Source organism: Falco cherrug, chromosome 4 (genome assembly GCF_023634085.1).
Source record: "Falco cherrug isolate bFalChe1 chromosome 4, bFalChe1.pri, whole genome shotgun sequence".
In the NCBI taxonomy this organism is placed as follows: Eukaryota; Metazoa; Chordata; class Aves; order Falconiformes; family Falconidae; genus Falco; species Falco cherrug.
This window is the reverse complement of record NC_073700.1, coordinates 607,410-625,231: the sequence shown is the minus strand read 5'-3', so window position 1 is coordinate 625,231 and position 17,822 is coordinate 607,410. Positions and strand designations below refer to the sequence as shown.

The 17,822-nt window shown below is 46.2% G+C and overlaps 1 long non-coding RNA gene across 1 annotated transcript in view; it reads right to left on the bottom strand.

Annotated features, from left to right (window-relative positions):
- The window catches only part of LOC129735920 (uncharacterized), a 43,671-nt gene extending 31,172 nt beyond the window's left edge, over positions 1 to 12,499 (bottom strand). The window contains exon 1 of the long non-coding RNA XR_008731915.1: positions 12,080 to 12,499. This is a non-coding gene — a long non-coding RNA (uncharacterized LOC129735920). The remainder of the gene's footprint in view (positions 1 to 12,079) is intronic.
- Between the last annotated feature and the right edge of the window lie 5,323 nt (positions 12,500 to 17,822).

Sequence of the window (17,822 nt, the reverse complement as noted above, 5' to 3'; positions counted from 1 at the left end):
GGTGCCTTCCCTAGCCAGCTCCCTCACCAGCTGTGTCAGGAAGTTATCTTCCACATGCTCCAGGAATCTCCTCAACCATCTCCTCTCTGCTGTAGTGTATTTCCAGCAGACGTCTGGTAAGTTGAAGTCCCCCACCAGAGCAAGGGCTAGCAATTGTGAGACTTTTCCCAGCTGCTTATAGAATATTTTCTCTTCATCCTGGTTAGGTGGTCTGTAACAGACTCCCACCATGATATCTGCCTTGGTGGCCTTCCCCCTGATTCTAACCCATAAGCACCCAACCCTATTAACCATCATTAAGCTCTAGACAATCAAAACACTCCCTAACACACAGGGCTACCGCACCACCTCTTGTTCTTTGCCTGTCTCTTCCGAAGAGTTTATAGCCATCCATTGCAGCACTCCTGTTGTGTGAGCCATCCCAAGTTTCTGTGATGGCAACTATGTCATATTTTTCCTGCTGCGCAAGGGCTTCCAGCTCCTCCTGTTTGTTGCCCATGCTGCATGCACTGATGTTGATGCACCTCAGTTGGGCTATTGATCCCACCGACTTTTGTGAGGCAGAAGCCCTAATTCCTACACGATCATTCTCAGGCACTTCCGTGGTTTCTAACACATCAATAACCCTTGTGCCTTTGCTGCTGCATGGATCTCTATCTCCTGCCTCCACTGAGGTGTCAAAAGGAAGAACCTTGCTAGCACACTGTCCCTCAAACACTGGTGTGCTGCCTGCAGACTGATCTCTAGCAATCCTGGGTTTGTCCCTTTTCCCCTTAAAATCTAGTTTAAAGCTCTGGGTTCTCAGAGTTTGAGCACAAAAGCAACTGAAAATCTGTCCAAACAGACACAGCCCATTTCTCAGTTAACTCCTTCAGCCACCAGTAAGGTAACACCTGTGTTTTTCCAGCAAAGCACTCATGTCACAGGCTCACCTCTCAGGGCTTAATTCTATACACATCGCTAGCAAGTATTTTTGCCCAGCCAGCATAAAATGCAGAGCCATTTCCCAAAGAGCTAGTTTCCAAAGAGGGTTTTGATTGCCAGGATTTGCCTTTGTAAATACTCAGAAATCTCCACTTGCCTGTTTTTGTCCCCCAGCTCCAACTATCATAGCTGGGCAGTCATATGATTTACCATACTAGTCTCTCCTCTACTGCGACAAACTGCAGTTCACCAGTGGGGCTGCTAGGACCAGGACTTGGGAGAAAAAAACCTTGAAAACCCGATCCAAGAAAATTGTATCAATACTCAGTGATGGCAGTGTGCCAGTGCCAGTTACTTCACTGCCAATCAGTTTATCAGAAGCACTGTGTGCTCATCTTTCAAGCCCTCTCCTGTGTCTCCCGGTGCCCCACCTTTCCTTCCTCCTCTGCAGAAATATCTGGGTGGCACCTTCTCTTTCCACAGCACAGTCTAAGTAAGAATGTAACATAAGTAATTCTAAGTAAGAATGTAATATAAGCTCGAATTAAAATGCAGGGGAAAACACAGTGAGAAACCACGGTATAATCTAAAGTGTTAAGGTGCTTTAGGTCCAGACCAGAGCATCTTCTCTGTTGCTCAACATGGAAACATTGAGCTAGTGCCTATCTGGAAGGGCAGAAGGCAGCTGGAACAGCACAGTGTTGGAAAGCTGCATTCATTTCTCCTCCCTTTCTTAGGAAGGCTGGGGAGCTTAAACTACATCCAGGAACTCTATCTTCTCTTTTAACATTCATCTGCCACCAGCTTTTTTGCAACGCAGTCCCTCCCATCCTCCTTCCTGCTGTCACTTCAGCCAGCAGCCAGGCTCTTCCAGGAAACCAGACAAGACAAGAGTAGAATCACACATCTGCCAACCACCCGATCATACAGCAGGGGCAAGGGATTGTAAGAGGAAACTAATTTTTTTTAAAGCAGCTTTTTACTGTTTCTTAGGATCTGGCTTCTGGGTAGAATGACACACAAAGAAACTCTTACAACACATATGAAGTGAGGAATTCAGATTAGGGAAGTACAGAGAGAAACAGAGACAGCTCTGAACCAAACTTGAAAACTTGCAGATCCTCAAGTGCATGCTGTAAGATGCGAGCAACAGGCTTGTACTAGGAACTAGAAGGAAAAAACAGCCCTGTTTAAATGCTCCTATTTGAGGAGCTGCTGAACACTCAGTTTTTAATTTTTTTCCTTTTTTTAACATAGATGATCTCAACGATTTTAACACTTGAATTTGAGGTAGGAGGAGGAAGCAAACGACTGCTAAAATAGCAAAGCAGCTCAGATCTCACCAGGGACAATCCTGAGTAACTGACGGTGAATGGGAAAAATGAACTCACATGTTTCAAAGGGGTGAATTTAACTCAAACATCTTAAGACCAAAAAGAGCTATAAATTCTTACGCCATTAATATCTCATAGACTTGTTTTCAATACTTCTCATTCATACTGCACCCATATGTAGAAAGCGTGGTAATGCACTTTCATGGTCTTAAATCTCAGAAGGGTTAAATAAGAGCTGGTGAAAAAGACTGTAACTGTAACAGTCTGAGTAGTGGTATTGCCTTGTGCACTGTTGGGAATGGTTATTTACAGGTCGCTCCCCACAACCATCCTGAAGAACAAGTGATCAGGGATTACAACTCTTAGGACTCTGAGAAAAACTTGCATTTCATTTACTGAGCGAAGCTTTCCAAAGCTGGTCATAAAGTTCCCTTCATCTCCTCCCGGATCATGTGCAGCCAAATACAGCTACACCAGAGAGTGCCTTTGCCATCCTGTCCAGAGGCTGGGATTCAGCTCCTAAACTTTCAAAGGCTGCACAATGTTCATAAGTGCACAGGGGGCAAATACGCACTGACCTGAACTGCAGAGCTAGGAAATATGAATAAAACAGAAAATACGGGACAGTTTACTAAAGGTTTGGTCTATGACTCAACAGTTTGTGAAGTTTGCCCATGAAAGGCTGGCAACCTGAAACTGATGTAAAAATAGTGTCGTCTTTAACAAATCCAAAGCCAATCCAAACTGTGTGACAAATCCACTGAACTTCAGGTTGTTACCGCATTGTGTTGAAATGTTTTGAAACTTCCCAGAACAAAGCTTTCACCCACAGGACAGAGCCATTTACACAAACCAGAAATATCCGCTGCTCTTAACACCGTGAGTTCCATGTACACAGCTGCAGGCAGGCGGGAGCGATGCTTACTTGAACATCTACAGGCATGTGTGCAGCCACACACAAACACACCATGTGTATGTGTTTATTAAATCATACCAGCAAAAGCTTCAGTAAGAGAAAGTTGCAGTTGTGAACTCATCAAAGTAAAGAAACAAAACAAATACGTAGCGTAGCTCTTCAGGAAAGAAGGTATGGAGAACCGGGAGTCTGCAGATTAGATTTTTCCTGGGCTCTGGTGACTTTATGGTAGAGACAGGTGAAGTGAAACCTGACTAGGGTAACTTTAGCCAGAGAGAGTGAGATAGAAATAAACAATATTATTCCTGGAAAGAAGGGGTAGTAGCTGTCCCTCTGCCAAAGTGCACTCCAGTCCAGAGCCTATTAGCTGTGGATTCCTTTCTGCGCTCCACCTCCCAGTGTCTGGGCAACGGTCCCAGGTCTTGACGTCAAAGCTGCCTTTTGTTTGCTGCACATACTTTCCCCTTTTGCAGGTTTAACAGACCGAGGCATGGAAGAAACTGGGCAAAGGGCTCTATTCTGACCAGATCTGCAAACTCAAGACAAGACCCCAAGAAAAGTCCTCCCCCCACATTACTGATTTCAACCATTCCAGCAAAAACAAGAATTTAGTTCAGTATGCCTACATTGTTTTACATCTAAGTTGTCCTCTCGCTAGCCCTTCTTTCAATTCATGCCATGTGTTTTATCTGTTGTGGTTTTATTTTGCATTATTTAGATTGCAAGAGCTGTCAAGCAAAGACTCTTTCCCTAAGCGTAAGACAAGACTGTAAAACTACTACTTTAACTATCAGATATATTGGGAGCAAATCCTCTCAGAGACAGAGGATAAATGCCCAGTGTTCCAGGATATCAGGGCGGGAAGGAAGAATGAGACCAGGTGCTATTACGAAGTCTTCCACCCCTCTGAACTTGAGACAGCTAGAGCCAAAGTGGTTGTTTTCCAAAGTCAGCAGAGGAGCCTCTCCTCCCTGCTACTCACGATGACTTGGGCACATACAAGCCATTCCTTGCCCCTCACATCCACCTAACTGCCTGCCCCAAAACATAAGCTATCCTGTGGGAATATATAGGAAGAGGGGCCTGCAGCAGAACTATATGTGTTAGGTCAGGCTTCTCCTGCTGGAGAAGCCCTTTAAGATACAGTTATAGCAGTCACAGTAAGATTACGTCACTCAATATAAATTCAACACTCTATTACATCCTATAGATTTTTTCATTTAATGGCCAAAATACTCTAGGTCAACGAGGAGGGGGCAAAAAGAAATGGGAAAACAGTCACGTAACAGACACAAAAATGGGCACAGTAATCAGCTGCTACATATTTCCGAGAGGAGATGCCAGTCTTCTCACATGCTCAGAGTTAAGGTCTGATCACATTTGTAATCCCTCCTTTCAACAGCAATAAACCTGGCACTCAGTGGGATATTCCACAACAGGGCCCTCCTGTTCCCTGGCCACTGTGACTCCCAAACCCATCTCCCCACACCAAAGCAGAGGCCAACGCTCTTACTCCTGTTCCTCAAACAGAGGTGTGCTGCACGTTCTCCTTCCCCCCTCCTTCTGAAAGCTTAAAGCTGGCGAACCTTTGATAGCTTTCCTTCTTATAAGACTCTCAAACTAGTACTTGACACTGATTCTTGCATGAGTACTGGTGCTGGCTTTGTATACCTGTAACTAAGTGGAAAAACACAATCATTATCTCCTGGCTAAGGCACAATGCATCACTGCTGAGGTGCAGCATTCCTTGGCTATTAGTAGCTAACAAGATAAGCAGCCTATGCTTCTGCTAGTGGTGGTGGGACCGGGCGGGGACAGGGGGACCCCAACAAACCACCACCCCAAAAAAAGGAAATAAGGAAAGAAAAAAAAGAAAAAATAGACCTTTCTATCATCTCTGCTGTCAGAGTAACAGAAAACTATATGCTTAACCCAGGCCAAAGTGTTTCATCCCTTGTAAAGTGTTAATTTGCAAGGCAGAATGCAAGTCACCTGCATCTCAACAGAGCCTGGTTGTCCCATGCCGTCCTACTGACCCGCACGGAAAGGCAAACTTCCCAAAGATCTAACCCACGTCCAGTTCCCTGGGACAACTTGCTAACTAGTGTGAGCAGATCTTCATTCAAAACACGTGCTGGGTAGGAGGGAGTCCCAGGTGGACTACACACAGTCACGCTTCCCTCTCCTGTCTTTCAGCCAAACCACAAGCACACAAATAAACGCAGGAACCGGGTGTCACATGTACTCTCTTTCAAGCTCCTTCTAGTGTTTTCAGAGAAGACACTAAACAAAAGGGAAAGGCCTGTTCATTTTCGCCTGTTCTCTAACAGCCAGGAGACACAAGCTAGCAGGTCAGTGGGATGACTTTATATTATCGACTTCAAAGCGCACATGGTGGTATCGGGGGCAGACGTCAGGAAGTTTGCCAGCTGCTACACTCTGATCTAGAGCTCTGCATGGGAGTGCTACCCCAAACCAGGCTCTGACTTTCTATCAACATGTCCTGGAAACGCACACTGCCAGCCAGGTCACCATGGAGATAAGCAGGACCTTTTAGGCCCCGTACAGATCCTTTCTCTAATATAAAGGCTTGACAGAATTTAGCCCTGGGGATGACTAGCAACTTGAACTTAATTTATGTCACATGGCACGCTCACGCTCTAGAACTAGGCTGTGATGCAGTCAGAAAGAGTGTTTCCAGGTACTGAAGAAACAGCTATTCCAATAACTTAGCACTCCCCTCTCCCTCCCCCGAAGCAGGTGAGTGAGTGACATGAGGCTTACTCTGAACCCAGGAGTCACAGGTCTCAAATCAATGGCCTGAAATGTTAGTAGCAGTAGCAGGGGTGTCAGGGTGGAACGGCTGCGTGTGGCTGGTTATTGGCCTTCAGTCTGCTGACCCTTCAGAGAGCTGTATTTCCCAAGCTCTCTCTGTCACTACAAGTGCTGAGAATCTTCTTTTTATTTTTTAAAAATAATCATAGACTATCTCATCATGAGAGAGAATTACAACTCCAGGGCCAGAGGCCTGAAGAAAAACAGTAAAGTATGCAGAGAGCTAACAACTACCACGGCATCCCCCTGATGCTGGAGATAGTTTAGGCTGGTGCGTCCTCTCAAAGAACCAGCAGAAAGGAAAGCCCACCATCATTGCCTAGAAGATCGGCTTTTAACAACCAGCTGGCTCCCAGAGCAGGATTTGTGCCACAGCAGCTCTGCCTGCTCCCAGCACCACCTCTTCTCTCCAGTCCAGACTCAGATGATACAGGGACAAGCTGCCCATCGTAGGAGGGTGATCGCTTGTGTGCATTTGATTTGTAGATATACGATGGGGTGTTTCCAAGTTAAAAAATACAAACTAGCCACATAACTGAAAATGTTCAGCTAGGTCCTAGTTGTCTCACCAAGCCAAATAAAAACTCTTACTGCCTCCCCAGCACCAGTTTGTGCACTGCCTGCTGAGTAGCACTGGCTTCCCACCCGAAGCCAGAACAGAGGAGCAGCACGGGGCAGGCATTACCGGGGCTTGGAGGCCACGGCTACCTTGCCTTCCCTTGTGTCTGTCACATTTTTTAGGTCTCTGCACCAACATCACAAGCCAAAAGGAAACAAGTCCTGGGAGGAAGTGAGTCAGGAAACCCGCACCTCGTGCAGGGGGAAGTGTGACTCAGAGGCAGGGTGCTCACTGCTCCCTGGCACCCTGGAGGAGGTGATAAGATTGTGTAATCCCCAAGATAACTTGCTGCACATCCTAATTCTGCTGATCCTCCCAGGGGAGGGGTGCCTCTGCTGAGTACTGTACATTAGCTGATTTCTTAGAATAAACTGTGACAGCTCCCTGTGAGCTCATCGCGTGGGAGGGGGGATGCTGGGCTCCCTGCCTGTGCTGTCAGAAGAGGAGCTACAGAAGCACTGAATTTATCAAGAGCACAGCAAAGACCTGGCAAACCTCCTGTTTAGTCTATTTGTTCTTCTTTCAGGAACAAAGAGTTTAAGAATGGAAGTACTTGAAAGCCACAGAGGAACCAGCTACAAAGCAGAGGAGAGGATTTAAGAAAAAAATTGAGAAAGCAGAGGACAAACCTGGTGGCAATAGGATGGGGATTGACAGTCTGTGTGATTGGGACTGGTGGGGGGACAGCCAGGGAGACGGGTACATGACATCCCAGGAGGAAAGAAGCCAAAAGTGCAGGCAAAACAAGGGAAGCGAGGAGGGCAGAGAGGGTGGAGAAAAGATAGTAGGGACGGTCACTCAGGGGTGGTGAGGAAGGTACAGCAAAACCACAATGGCCCTGGGATTGAGAGAACAAAGAGACATTACACTGAGGGAAAGAAGCTACCATCCATTTTGAGTTCTCAGCAAGACACCAGAGCCAGAGTTTGCGTTTCTGCGTCTCTATTCATCTGCATAAGGGCCATTCCTGAAAAACAACCAGAGCCCTAAAGCAGGGAGGTGGAACAAGACACAAAAGTCACTCTTTTTCAGCCATAGAAGATGGTCCTGGTTTCCTTACCATGAATGCAGACATGAGCAGCACTAGTATTCACAAGCTCAGCTCTTTGCCTGTGTCAGTACAGCACTTGGTGCAAAAGGGTCTTGGGACATGAGTAGGCTTCTGGAAATTTCTGCTGAACAAGTTAAGCTCCCAGGCACCTTAGGGAGCTCAATGTCAACTGAACTTCCAAACTCCAACCCTCTGGTCCCCGAAGACAAAACCACATTTACGAAATTGCTTTTGCAAACAAACTACTGAACACAGAGGAGGAGAGAAGGAAGCCCTCCCTGTCCCCGTGCAGACACACCAGCGCACGCGCAGCCGCCATGCACCAGCTTCACAGAAACCTGTCAGAGTCAGAAAAGGCCCCATCCTGTCCCAAATCACTGGTGTCAAAACCCAGTAAACAATCAGAAAGACAGAATAAATGAGAGAAATCCAGGCCTGGCTATCCAGGAAATTCACTCCTAGGAAGCATCGCTGTCAGCAGGGACTGTTCTGTGCTTCCAGGAGAGCTCCACACCACAGACGTGGTGGTTGTGTCCCGGGGGTGCACTGCACAGGTGCTCTGTCCAGCTGAAGCAGATCTGAACTGCATTTCAAGCACAGTTTCAGAGTCCTCACCGTGCACAATACGGCACTAAAAAATACCATACAGTTTTTCAAATGCAAATTTGTTATGCTATTTATGTTTGAGTCAGGAGCCAGAAGTGATAAAACCATCCATTTCAGAGACTTTTACCCCCAGCTGAGGGGCAGCAAAGGTGCTGGTTGAGACTCAGAAGACCTAAAGCCTATTTCCATTTCTGCCCCAACCTGTCAGCTGTCCGGAGACAAACCACTGTGCATCCTTGGGCTCCAGGTCCCTTTTCCCTTTTTTGCCTCACTGGTATTAAATGCAAGCTTCCTGGGCGTTGGCTGCTGGACAGTATATGCCTGTAACATTAAATGCATCCCAGACTGCAAAATGCTGAATGGTTCTGTAATGGAAATCATAATGACTACTTTAAGTTTCAAGCCTAGTATTTCTAGGACAAATGTCACAGCTCATATGACCTAACATGCCAGGGCTAGCGAGCCTGGGAAGAAGAGCTGTGTTTATTATCATGGGTTTAGTCAGACCCTATAATGTAATTGCTTATTTCACTGTGATCAGTCTGCTACCCAGAAATAGGACAACCATATTCTGTTCCTGCAGGCGGTATCTGTAAGGCCACAGTGCAAGAACTGGAACTATTGGTATCATGTGTTATAAGCATGCATTACTTATTCTGCTCCCTGCAAACACTCACCCACCTTATGGGCACAGTACAGGGACAAAGTTGTGTCCAGCAGAGCAGGTACTCATAGATTTTTGTTTAAATGATGTTCTGTGAGCCTGATTCAGCTGCTGACACCTCCTCACCACACAGGATGCCTGCACTCTTTTGAAGTGGCTCTGTTTTTCCCTTTGAATCTGTGCTAATAGGAAAGCATCAGGTGGAGAGTTTATTTTTCTAGTTACTGTTTTTCAAGATGCTGCTTGGCCTAGATTAATTCCAAGAACTGAGGCAGTTGAACAAAGAAACTTCTACAGATTCATCAACAGCATGAACATCACTGCTCCAGCAACTGCCCACGCTGTAGCAAAAATTTGCAGAAACCAAAACGAGACCACACACAACAGAAGGGCTGAGCAACGCATGCAGGGAACTGCCAGAGACAGCACCTTCAGCACCTCTGCAGACACCAGAGGCAGCAAGGCAGCCTCCAGGATGTGCTGTTACATTTCCCCAGAATACATGCTTGAGTAAAAAACCTCCCCACCGACGTTTATCCAGGCAACTAACCAAACTGCAGTGCTTCCATGGTGGTGGCAGGGGGAAGGCAGGAGACAGAGTTGTTCTCTCAGTTCCCTCCCAAAAGGCCATACTTTCAGGCAGGATTCACATACCAGAGCCTCTTCTCTGCCTTGCAATACTACAGGTTGCTGACTATGAAGCCTGAAACTTAAAGAGCAGTAAATTCCTTCAGGGGACTGGCCGAGACAAAGCAGAGACTTGTAAGATCCCAGTGCTTTGGACCTTCTTCCTTCAGCCCCCATGCCAGGAAAAAACCCAGTTGCTTTCATGAACTCTGCACAGGCACAAAAATAATCTCAAAAAGTCATCTTATTACATGCAGATACCAGTGCCAGCTTAGAAAGAGTGAATTTGACATCCCAGATTACCCAACCCCTTCTCATTCCCTCCTTCGTGTGTACTTTGACAGATGCCTATGAAGGTGTTCATGGTGAGTTTGTTTCCTTTCCCAGATTAATGCACTGAGGAGCTGAAATCAAGGGCCAGCCCTCATCAGAGCTCCGCTGAGAAAGTAAAGACCCCAGGCTGACCAAAATCAACCTGACAACCTGTGTAAAGTGAGAAGCCTAAGCCAATTGTAGGTACAGAGGGGAAGGAAGGGATTTTCTTTCTCCCCTGGATAAAGCAAGCCAAAAATGTTGAAAGAGAAAAACCTCTGCACTACTCATCTTCACCTAATTGCACCCATGGAAATAGCAGTAGAAAAGCCTGCATCTGCTGGTCACCTTAAGCGGTTTTCTGGATCTCATCATATTCATCACAGTCATCACTCAGACAAATTTGGCACTGGGGCTATGGCTGTGACAGTCACAGCTGTGGAATAACAAGCTTTGCATTAGCCTGAAGAAAGAAGCAAATGAGCCAGTGCATTTCCAGTGATCCAGTAATAGTTTGTGTTTCCAGAGATATCTCTGCCTGGGGACCTCACATATATATATAATAAACCCTTATGATCCCCAGCTGAACCACAGGATCAGTAATCCTACACTACACAGTGGAAACTGAGGCACCGGAGAACAGTGCTTGGCCCCAAACACACAGCGAGAAACAGAATCCAGATTACAAGGTTATAAACTACAAACTCCTCTCTAATTCTAACACAACCACAGACCCTCATATAAGCAATTTCACTTAACTGACTGCAATTTACCTTATGGCACACAGTCTTTATATGGCCCTAAAAGCACATCAACCTTTTTGTGCTTCAGTACACAGCACCATGCTGTAATTACGGTCTCAAGGTACACCTTAAGCAGGACAATTCTGCAGGAGCCTGTGGCTGAGAAGTTCTTTGCCCTCCAAAAGACACTTCCCTTACTGAAGCACAGAGCCAGGGAGGACATGGCCACTGGAGCAACCTGCCTGGCTGAACAGCTGCTCCTGCTTCAATTCTGATAGGCAAGATAAAAAAAGAAAAGGTGGTCCTAGCACAGATCTAGTGAACCTCCGCTACATCAGGGAGATATCTGGCTGATGATATGACACTGTATTTCAGAGTGGCTTCCAGACACGTGGCCCCTGTGAACGAAGAAAGCTTTTGTCCCTTTCTAAAAGAGCACATTTTGTAGCCTCTCTTGGTGCAGTGAGGGTTAATCCAGGCTAGTGAACAAGAGGGACAAGATCAGCTCATCTTTTCCATTCAAGCAGAGCCTGATACAGAAAATGCTGGTTTCTCGATGCTCAGTGCTTAGTGACTTCCAGGAACAGTGAGCTAAACCCAGCTGCTCTTCCCAGCACCAGCTGAGGGGGCAGCAGGGGATGGAACACAGCCCTGTTCTTGGAAGGCAGGAAAAAATAAAGCTCTGGCAGAGCTGTGCAAACTCTGCTTTCTCCCTCCTCCACTCCCCATAAGCCTCTTTCAGTGTCTCTGATTCCTTGCAGTAGAGCTGGGTTGGTTTTTCCTTTTATCAAATAAACATAAGAGCAATGCAAGAAAACTGCAGGCAATTGTCAAGCAGAGACAGGTTAAGTTAATCAAATAAATGATAAGCTCCTCTCCATGAGCTCCCACATGCCCCAAGATTTTACTCAGTTTAGTGCATGACCTACTGTACTTCTTAGCATTTTCCTGTTAGATAAACACAGAAAGCTATAGAACCATCCAGCTCACGTAAACTATTTTTGGCTGCTTTATCTTCATGCAACACGAATTCCAAGGGATGATTGGATATTTGGACTTCTCCCAGCCTGGCTGACTGTGAACGGAGCAGACTGTAACCTCATTGCTATTCTTCAGTGGAAAACAACATCTTTTAGAGATGACAAGTATCTGGCTTGTAGGTACAGTACACTGAATGAGATTCAGGGAAATAGAGCAGTCACCAGCTGTGAGGAATGTGAGGATCTCCTCCAGGCACACAAAAAAGGAAACCAGGAATCAGACAGTTTGTTTCATGGTTCCCCACAAACTGCCCTTGAAATAAAAGGCAGCAGCACTGAGCTGTGAACAGAGGCAGAAATCCTGCTGCAAAGTTTGCAGTCACCAGTGCAGCTGGGTGAGAATTTGCACCATCTCTCACACAGACTCAGGTCTGGCCCTGCAGAAGAATAAAAGAAAGCCTGCGTCACCTGTGTCAGTAGGCCTCAACAGAGCACCCAGCAAACTGGCTCCCTTGTCGGGTGTCTTGGCCAGCAGGCCCGGGAACGAATGGGCCACACAGCAGCTCAGCCGAACAACTGGTGACCCCAGGACAGAGCCATGGCACGCTGCCAGGGAGGCACTGCAGGAGAAGCTGTTCCCAGAGATATACAGCAGATGAGATGTCTGTCTCCAGCACAATCAGTCTCTCACCTATTATAAGTTTTACACTTCAATTGTTGCAGGTTTCTGTTTGTCCGGTGTTTTTTTCACCTGCTGGACAGAAGGAAAATACAAATCTGCATGGTTACATGGGACACTGAAGTTCCCTGCACTGCCAAGGCCATACACAAGTGTTTAGAAGACAAGCAGGCTTCATCGTTATCTTTCATGGATTTCAGGGCTACCAAAAAAAAACTACTTAGGGAATAGTACAGAAAGCAATGCAGAGTCAGCAGCAAACCACAAGACCAGTTTATAGGTTGTTGAACGTTCATTTTCCATTTGCTGATTTCTAGGTTCTCAGACACCAGCTAAGAGACTGAAGCACTCTGCTGTCCCTCCAGGACTTCTAAACTCCATCAGTGTGACGCACCATTTATCTCTGCTACCTTCAATTAGAAACACGAAGCGAGGCACTGGGCACCAGGCTCATTTTTAGCTGTGCAAAACCGTGATGACCCAGATACTCGCCTAGGAATCAATGTAGATGTGCTGATTTACAGACTGTGAGAAATTGGTTCATTAACTAAACAGAGGCCCAAGCCACACCATTTAAATTTGAAGAGTGCTCTTGAACACCCTGTTCAGTCCAGGAACTGGGATTTGCTTGGTGCCTTCCTATATTTAGCATACAGTAATGTAATTGAAGCAACAAAGTTAGACCCGCAAATAGACTGGTTTCTCAGTACTTAATCAAGGACCTTTTCCTAGAACTGCAGCGGGCTGAAATTAAAAGAATGTGTGGTAATCAGCCCCATGGAGGCAGGAGGAAACCACCATGAGTTTAAACTCCAAACACACATTCTGGCCAGTTGAACATACCCTTGTTTAAATTAAATGTGGCTTCACAGTGACCCTGGCCAGGGATTGCATGGAAGGCTTCAGAGTGCGCAGCCCATGTACAAAGAATTACTGAGCAGACAACTCTGATGGTCTGCACTTCACTGTATAAGAACATCCTCAGACCCCTGTCCTTAATGGATGAAGGAAACGACAGGTCTGAAGTACCTCTGCAATAATGTTAATCTGTTTCTGTCAGCAACTTTGGTGAACAGCAGAACGTATAGGAAGGAGTGGGTGAAAGAAAAATTCATTGTACACACTGCAATATGCATAAAACAGGCAGCAGCCACACTGCAGTAGCACTGACCAACACAGCCAGGACAGCAGGCAGGAGCCCACAGCACTGCACTTGTTCAAATCCACTATTTAATAGGTCTTTCAAAATAAGGACAAAAAATTGAGTCTTCTAGTTTTTCTTCTTAATCTTCTAATTTTTATTGGGGGGCTGAATAGAATTACATTTAAAAAATCTTTTTTTTGGTCACCAGTTTTCATGTCACTCTTAGGAGAACTTCCTTTTTTCCTCTTTGCACTCTAACCTAACAATTGCCAGAAGAATAAGACAACGAAAATATTCTGTAAGGAGAAACAAAGTTAGACATTTAAGAAGTGTTGAAATGATTCAGAAACTGTCAAAGCTTGCAGCTCACAGTGAGTGAAAGGGAGCTTCATATTTATATATTTCTACAATATCTGCACCACAAGCCTCAAAATGCCACTTAGGATCTGCAAAGACATTGATGCAGAGCTAAGTCAGAGGAAAGCTAAGTCAGACTTTTAAAACATATTTCAGAGCTACACTTTCTAGCTTTGGCAATACCCTTGAAGAGGTCAGTTGTACCTCCCCGTCTCTTCTGCTCACGCTTTCTGCAACTGTTCTGCAAACAGACGGAACAGCCTGTCATGCGCAGAGTGTGCCCCTACAAATGTCCTCCAAACAGCTTTTGCCAAAGTTTTAGGACTGAATTTGCTTCCCACACGCAGAAACTACTGACTTCTCTTGGCAATTGTTTCCTGCATACTGTGGGATCTCTACTGGACCAAGGCAGATGAGGTAGAAAGATTAAGAGTTCCCCCGCACTGGTTTCATATACTGCATTCCCATGCCATGCTATTGCGGGAGGCAGAAGGCAAGGACAGAGCAGGGAAAGTGAGAAAGCAAGGAGAGAAACAGGCTATGGGAACCAGACAACAGTAGCGTAAATTTAAATCAGCCATTGTGCCTTTGATTCACCCTGAGGCAAGAGCACTAAGAAGGAAGGGCCCAGCTAGCTCCATTCCCTGCCATCACCCTGCAGTGGAAAAGCAGTGCCGAGTGCTAAAGCTGAACCTAAAAATCACTCAAAGCCCCAGATACTGGTTATTGTAAAGCCACATCAGGGAAATAATTTCTTGTATGGTGCAGATCTTTTTCAATGCAGGTCTACAAAACATCATAGCATAATTAAGTTTCCATAAATATTAATCATTGCCTTTGCAGTTCCGTTCCTTCCATTCATCTAATAATTAATACTGCTTTCACATCATCATTAAGATACCAGCTTGACAGTAGGAACAAAAGATTAGGCTGAGAATCTTATTTGTAATGAATGGTGATGAAAAATACCACATGCAAAGCGTGAGAGTACAGAAACTGCCCTAACCTCTGAGTTAACCTAACAACACAAAAGTCTCTCTGATACTCACAGATACTAGCATTTCCTAGAAGAAAAACCAAGAAGAAATAATTTACTCCTAGATTACAAAACACTCACTGGAGACATAAGTATAATTGAAAAACTACATGTCAAATGCAATTCAGGGAAACACACTCCAGCGTTTTAAAAAACAGCCACGTTACCTTCCTATCAAGGCAACATTAAGGAAATAGAAGTGGAATTGCCACCTCTGCCATCGCAGTGAACCCACGCAAGCAGAGGACAGCAGAGCTGTAATTGAGGGTAAATGAGAAGCTGTGAGGAAAGCTGACGGGGAGGTGGGCAACTGTGCAGAGTACAGACAATAAATATCTTCTATCGTACAATTCAAAGCATAATCAGCATGTGAACTAGTTTAATACTTCACCCTTAGCTTTGCCTTCTTTTTTCCCCCAAAGGCGTGCTGTTCCTTTGAACAGCCTTTTCCTTACTGCTGCATGCTTTTGCAGCAAGGAGCTCAAAGGCACAGGCTGCTAAGTGGCACTCAGGCATGTCTCTCCTGTATCTTTGAAAAGCTTCTTTGGGCAAGATCTCACACTTCCACGCTCCAGTCTGTTACGTAGGAGCAGTCTGCTTTGTCATCTCATCCAAGCCTTGAGCCGATGGCAGGCAAGCCCCTGCTAATGCCCCAGTGGAGACACAGCCAGCACGTAGAAAGGCCTTCCTATAGCTAATTTTATAAATTTAACAGGCAACTAACCAAACTGCAGTGCTTCCATGGTGGTGGCAGGGGGAAGGCAGGAGACAGAGTTGTTCTCTCAGTTCCCTCCCAAAAGGCCATACTTTCAGGCAGGATTCACATACCAGAGCCTCTTCTCTGCCTTGCAATACTACAGGTTGCTGACTATGAAGCCTGAAACTTAAAGAGCAGTAAATTCCTTCAGGGGACTGGCCGAGACAAAGCAGAGACTTGTAAGATCCCAGTGCTTTGGACCTTCTTCCTTCAGCCCCCATGCCAGGAAAAAACCCAGTTGCTTTCATGAACTCTGCACAGGCACAAAAATAATCTCAAAAAGTCATCTTATTACATGCAGATACCAGTGCCAGCTTAGAAAGAGTGAATTTGAATTTTGAAGACACTTTCACTCACCACTGTTTTTTCCAATGACAAAATATATTTCACCCAAACCTGCACTGTTTTGATACTTCAGCAATTCAGTTAATTCATTACCAATGCAAAGCAATTTACAAGGGGTACGTTACTAGACTAGAGGTAAAGAGATCATCTCTATATGTTTACGAACCTACATGGCAGTTGTTCCTAAGCTGCACTACTGGAATCACTGAAGAAGGAACTACCCAGGTCACAGGGCAAACATCTCTACGAGCACAGTTAAAACTGATGGAGATGGGATTTGGTAAATGAAAGGCTACAGCGTGGGTCTTGACTCAGGACAAGAAGAATGGGTTCCTCTGAGAAGGAATATGGTAGCTTAAGGATTAGAAAAGTATATGATGGGAGGGTGCAAACAGGAAACTCAAGAGGCCCACCTTCCTACACACATGAAACAGAACATTTCCAGCAGCTGCTGCCTCGTGATCTGCGCTTGACTCCAGTACTGATAATGATGGCTGTTGCTAATACCTACGGTTGCTATTGCTGCTGCCTGTGCATTAGAGCAACACAAATCTGGGAACCCCTGGCACAGGTTACAACCACAGGCTGAATTCCTCTTTGATACCACTTAAGCCAATATGAGTTCTGAGAAACTGCTGCCACATGTTCTCTCCATGACACACTGCTTAACAAGCAGCACTTATTTTGTGCTGGCTTCAGTTTCAGAGTGATCTCAGTGGATGGCCCCACATGCAGTGCTCTGCAGCAGAGTGACTTGGAGGTGGGTAACTGTGGCAATACCAGCATCTGTGAAGGCAACTACGTGCTCTTCTAGCTACACATGAACAGACACAACAGTTCCACCAAGCACAAGTACAGGCCAGGTAGAGAATGGATTGAGAGCAGCCCCTCGGAGAAAGACTTGGGGGGGTTGATTGAGGAGAAGCTCACCCTGGCCTGGCACTGTGCCCCTGCACCCAGAGAGCCAACCCAACCCTGGGCTGCACCAAGAGCAGAGTGGCCAGAGGGTGGGGGAGGGGGTCCTCCCCCTCTACTCTGCTCGCCAGACCCCCCCTGCAGCACTGTACTCGGCTCTGGGGCTCCCAGTGTAAGAAGGACATGGACCTGTTGGAGCCAATCCAGAGGAGGACCACGAAGGTGCTCAGAGGGCTGGGGCAGCTCTGCTGTGCAGACGGGCTGAGGGAGTCGGGGTTGCTCAGCCTGGAGAAGAGAAGGCTCCAGGGAGACCTTGTAGCAGCCTGGCAGTACCTCAGGGGGCTACAGGAAAGCCGGGGGGAAGATGTTTTGCAAGGGCATGTAGCGACAGGATGAGGGGGAATGGCTTTAAACTGAAAGGGGGTAATTTAGATTAGACACGAGGAAGACCTTTCCCGTGAGGGCGGCGAGGCGCTGGAACACATTGCCCAGGGCAGCTGTGGGTGCCCCGACCCTGGCAGGGCTCAGGGCCAGGCTGGATGGGGCTGGGAGCGACCTGGGCTGGGGGGAGGGGTCCCTGCCTGTGGCTTGGAACAACTATCTTTAAGGTACCAACCCAAACCATTCTATGATTCTATGATACTCAGGGCTACTCCTACGTATTGGAAACATTCACCTATACAACAAAAACACTGTAAGGAATGCTTAAGTCATTTGGGTCTCACTTAACCTCTCTTATCGAAGACAAGACAAGGCTGTTCCTAAAAAAACCCAACATCCCTCATCTCTGAGACTCTGATTACTATGTAGGTTTAGCAAGCAGCCACCACTTATGTCAGTGTCATGGTTTAACCCCAGCCAGCAACTAAGCACCACACAGCCACTTGCTCACTCCCTGCCTTTCCTCCCAATGAGGGATGGGGTAAAGAATCAGAAAGAAAGGTAAAACTCATGGGCTGAGATAAGAAAAATTTAATA